Source organism: Rutidosis leptorrhynchoides, chromosome 1 (genome assembly GCF_046630445.1).
Source record: "Rutidosis leptorrhynchoides isolate AG116_Rl617_1_P2 chromosome 1, CSIRO_AGI_Rlap_v1, whole genome shotgun sequence".
NCBI lineage: Eukaryota > Viridiplantae > Streptophyta > Magnoliopsida > Asterales > Asteraceae > Rutidosis > Rutidosis leptorrhynchoides.
In genome coordinates this window covers 178,314,497-178,320,496 of record NC_092333.1, presented here as the reverse complement: position 1 = coordinate 178,320,496, position 6,000 = coordinate 178,314,497, and positions in this window count along the sequence as shown.

Below are 6,000 nucleotides of genomic sequence, written 5' to 3'. Positions count from 1 at the left end.
ATCTTGTCTTTATTTAGCATGCAACAACGGAAGCTCTTAATAATCACCTGAGAATAAACATGCTTTAAACGTCAACAAAAATGTTGGTGAGTTATAGGTTTAATCTTTATCTTAAATCATAATAATAATAATAATAATAATAATAATAATAATAATAATAATAATAATAATAATAATAATAATAATAATAATAATAATAATAATAATAGGCCACAAGATTTCAATTATAACCGCACACGTAACCCGTGCACAAAATAATACGCGTAACCCGCGAATTAAAAATCATTCATATGGAGAACACCTGGTAACCGACATTAACAAAAATGCATCTAGAATATTCCCATCATTCCAGGACTCTCATCGGACATGATAAAATCGAAGTACTAAAGCATCCGTAACTCGAATGGGGTTTGTTAGGCCCAATAGATCTATCTTTAGGATTCGTGTCAATTAGGGTTTCTGTTCCCTAATTCTAAGATTACCAGAATAAAAAGGGTGATATTTGGTTTAATAATCCAACCATAGAATGTAGTTTTAAGTACTTGTGCCTATTCTGTAAAACATTTATAAAACTGCATGTATTCTCATCCCAAAAATATTTGTTAGTAAAAATGGGACTATAACTCACTTTCACAGATTACCAATTCGTCGAGATTTAGACTTGGCCAAGGGTTGATTCACGAACCTAAAACAAATATATGTATATATCAAAGTATGATAGAAATATATTCGCAACATATTTTATTACGTTTTAACGATTTAAGTTTGTTAAGACCAACGTTAGCAATCTACAACTAGTTGTCCACAGTTAGTAGTACATAAATAAATCTATATATATTATCTCGAATCAATCTACGACCCAGTGTATACAAGTCTCAGACTCGATCACAACTCAAAGTATATATATTATTTTGGAATCAACCTCAACCCTGTATAGCGAACTCGAGCATTACAGCATATAGAGTGTCTATGGTTGTTCCAAATAATATATATAGATGACGTCGATATGATATGTCAAAACATTGTATACATGTCTATGGTCTATCAAGATTACATAAATATATGTTAGTATACATGTACAATATAAGTTAGTTAAGTTATGGTTAGTATAGATTTGTTACAAAATTTTCGTAGCTAAAACTAGCAAAATTAACCAATTTTGTTTTACCCACCATTTCTTTGTTATAAGTCCGTTTTGAATGAATCAAGTTGCTATGGTTTCATAATGATCTGAAATTTATGAAACTAAACAGAAAAAGTATAAGTTTATAGTCAAAAATACAGGTTACAAGTCACTTTTGAAAGAGGTAGTCATTTCCGTCGAAAGAACGACATCTTGATGACCATTTTGAAAAACATGCTTCCACTTTGAGTTTAACCATGATTTTTGAATATAATTTCATGTTCATAAGAAAAATAATTTTCCCAGAAGAACAACTTTTAAATCAAAGTTTATCATAGTTTTTAATTATCAAACCCAAAACAGCCCCCGGTTTACTACAACGGCGTATGTCCGGTTTTACGGTGTTCTTCGTGTTTCCAGATTTTAAATCATTAAGTTAGCATATCATATAGATATAGAACATGTGTTTAGTTATTTTTAAAAGTCAAGTTAGAAGGATTAACTTTGTTTGCGAACAAGTTTAGAATTAACTAAACTATGTTCTAGTGATTACATGTTTTAATCTTAGAATAAGATAGTTTTATATATATGAATCGAATGATGTTATGAACATCATTACTACCTCAAGTTTAGTAGGTAAACCTACTAGAAGTGATAAAAATTGATCTAGCTTCAAATGATCTTGGATGGCTTGAAAGTTCTTGAAGCAGAATCATGACACGAAAACAAGTTCAAGTAAGATTATCACTCGAATTAAGATTGTTATAGTTATAGAAATTGAATCAAAGTTTGAATATGAGTATTAACTTGAATTAGAATGATAACTTTCTGTAAGTAACAAAGGTTTCTTGATCTTAGATGATTACTTGGAATGGATTAGAAAGCTTGGAAGTATACTTGCAAACTTGAAAGTATTCTTGATTTTATGAAACTAGAACTTATAGAATTTAGGAAGAACACTTAGAACTTGAAGATAGAACTTGAGAGAGTTCAATTAGATGAATAAAATTGAAGAATGAAGGTGTTTGTATGTGTTTTAGGTCGTGATATATGGATTAGATATAAAGGATATGTAAGTTTGTTTTCTTGTAAATAAGTCATGAATGATTAATAATATTTTTGTAATCTTGCTAAATAATTCATACTAGATTACAAAGAATGGTTCCCACATGTTTGATGACTCATTAAGGGCTGCTAAGAGCTGATCATTGAAGTGTATATACCAATAGTATGTACATCTAGGAGCTGTGTATTGTACGAGTACGAATACGGGTGCATACGAGTAGAATTGTTGATGAAAATGAATGAGAATGTAATTGTAAGCATTTTTGTTAAGTAGAAGTACTTTGATATGTGTCATGAAGTCTTTCAAAAGTGTAACAATACATCTTAATACATTACATGTATATACATTTTAACTGAGTCGTTAAGTCATCGTTAGTCGTTACATGTACATGTTGTTTCGGAACCTATAAGTTAACGATTTCGTTAAATGTAATTAATCCCATTGTTATTATATCTAATGAGATGTTAAATTATTACATTATTATGATAACATGATGTACTAATATATCTTAATATGATATATAAATATTAAGACGTTATTACAACGATAATCGTTACGTATAGATATCGTTTTGAATTTTTTAGGTTAGTAGTCTTGTTTTATGTATAAGGTTCATTGTTAATATACATAATAAGATACTTACTTATAATTTCATCATGTTAAACATATATATATGTTCATATATATAATATCATGTCATATACAAGTTATAACGTTCGTGAATCATCAGACAAACTGGGTGGTCAAATGTTAACACAAAATCCGTTTCAATTAATCAAGTCTTAACAAGTTTGATTGCTTAACATGTTGGAAACATTTAATCATGTAAATATAGCTTTCATTTAATATATAATCATGGAAAAGTTCGGGTCACTACAAAGATCAATTTCTAAGGATCTGTTCTTTACACCTCCTGAAAGAAATCTCGACATCCATTTAGCCATAAACCCTAGTCAACATAAATCTCCCCTCTCTAAAAGTAATTTTCTTGGCAAAACTATCCGAATAGCACCACTAGGACAAGGCATTCCCTACCTCTATTAAGGAGAAGACCGAATGAAGAGACATATTACATTCCGGTATTTCAGGAATCCCAGTCAAAAGAGGACTGTGTGGAAATTCCTGAACCAACCTTCGAAACTAAGGAAGACGTTTCTGAAGAGGAAGCATTAAGAAGGACAATTTCCAAAAATGAAGAACAGATAGCATCAGTGACCGCTACTGAAGAATCAGAATTCCAGAAGAGATATGACTCATTAGACCGAAAGGAGATAGCTAGAATGAAGTCATCTATCGAGTAACCTCCGGAATTGGAATTAAAGAAGTTACCCGACAATCTGGAGTATGCGTTCTTAGAAGGAGAATCGCAACTCCCCGTAATTATCTCAAAAGACCTCACGCCACAAGAGAAGGTGAAATTGATTCAAGTTTTGAAATCACATAAAAAGGCAATTGCTTGGAAGATCTCCGGCATAAAAGGAATCAGCCCCAACTATTGCACCCACAAGATCTTCATGGAAGATGATTTCAAACTATCAGTTCAGAGGCAAAGAAGGGTCAACCCTATGATTCAAGAAATAAGTAATCAAACTTCTGGACGTTGGTCTGATCTATCCCATTCCCGATTCACCATGGGTTAGTCCTGTTCAAGTGGTACCCAAAAAGAGAGGGACGACTGTAATTCAAAATGAGAATAATGAGCTTATTCCAACACGGGAGGTCACCGGTTGGAGGGTTTGCATAGATTATCGTAAACTAAACGACGCAACCCGAAAAGATCATTTTCCATTACCTTTCATCGATCAAATGTTGGAACGTCTATCAGGAAACGAATACTATTGTTTCTTGACGGTTTTTCCAGCTACTTTCAGATTTCCCTCGAGCCAAAGGACCAAGAGAAGACAACCTTCACCTGTCCTTATGGAACATTTGCCTATCGACGCATGCCCTTTGGGTTATGCAATGCACCAGCTACCTTCCAGCGATGCATGGTAGCAATATTCCACGACATGATTGAACGTTGTATGGAAGTCTTCATGGACGACTTCTCAGTCTTTGGTAGTACCTTTGATTCGTGCCTTTCTAACCTTGACAAGATGCTCACCCGGTGTGAAGATTCAAATTTAGTTCTGAATTGGGAAAAATGTCACTTCATGGTTAAAGAAGGGATAGTTTTAGGATATAAGATTTCAAAAGCATGAATAGAAGTTGATAAGGCTAAGATTGAGACCATAACAAAACTTGCAGAACCTACCATAGTAAAAGCGGTAAGGAGTTTCCTTGGACACTCCAGTTTCTACCGACGCTTCATTAAATATTTTTCAAAGGTCACACGACCTCTCACTCATCTCCTAGGAAAGGAAGTTCCGTTTGTCTTCGATGAAGAATGTATTAAAGCATTCAACTATCTGAAGGAGCAGCTAACACATGCACCCATCATGATAGCTCCTGATTGGAGTTTACCATTTGAAATCATGTTTGATGCTAGTGACTTCGCAGTTGGAGCTGTACTCGGACAACAGACAGATAAGCACTTTCATCCAATCTATTACGCCAGCAAAACCTTAATCGGAGCTCAAGAGAATTACACTACCACGAAAAAGGAGCTGCTAGATGTAGTATTCGCCTTCGACAAATTCCGTTCCTATCTCATCCTGTCCAAAACTACGGTTTATACATATCATTCAGCCCTTAAATATCTATTCACTAAGCAACACGCTAAACCAAGACTCCTACGATGGATCTTACTCCTTCAAGAATTCGATATTGAAATTAAAGATAAGAAAGGAGCAGAGAAGGTCGCAGCAGACCATCTTAGTCGTTTGGAGAACCCAGCGATGAACAACTTGCTGAACAAGATATCAGAGATAAATTTCTGGAAGAACAGCTTATGAGTTTAGGACAAGCTCACATAGGATCACATTTCATTGATACTCCTTGGTATGCCGACATGGCCAACTACCTAGTTGCCAGAGTAGTACAAAAGGGAATGAGCACATCCCGAAGAAGGAAGTTCTTCAAAGATGCCAAGTACTACTACTGGGATGACCCTTACCTATTTAGAATTTGCCATGATCAGATAATCAGGAGATGCGTAGATGAAAAACAAGCAGCAGGGATTCTTCACCAATGTCACCACGGACCAACTGGAGGTCATCATGGAGTAAACTTAACCGCAATAAAAGTCTACGAATCGGGATTTTATTGGCCATCTATATTCCGAGATGCGCAAGAGCTTGTAAAGCATTGCGACGCATGCCAAAGGCAAGGTATTATCTCTATGAAGAATGAGATGCCTCGGACTAATATTCAAGCTTGCGAGATCTTTGATATATGGGGATTAGACTTTATGGGGCCATTCCCAAAGTCTAATGGGAAAGAATATGTCCTCGTAGCAGTAGATTACGTCTCCAGATGGGTCGAAGCCCATGCATTTCCAACCAATGATGCCAAGGTCGTCACCAACTTCCTAAAGAGACTCTTCTGCCGATTTGGAGCTCCCCTCGCTATAATAAATGATAGAGGCACACACTTCTGTAATACCCAATTTATGAAGGTGATGCAACAATATGGAGTCACCCACAAAATGTCCACTGCCTATCATCCGCAGACTAACGGACAAGCAGAGGTCACCAACAGAGCACTCGAGAGAATCCTAGAATGCACCGTCGGCCATCATGGAAATAAATGGGCCGAGAAACTAGAAGATGCTCTGTGGGCATTCTGGAGTGCTTACAAGAATCCTCTAGAGACTACACCCTACCGCATGATCTATGGAAAAGCCTGTCACCTTCCGCTGGAACTCGAATAT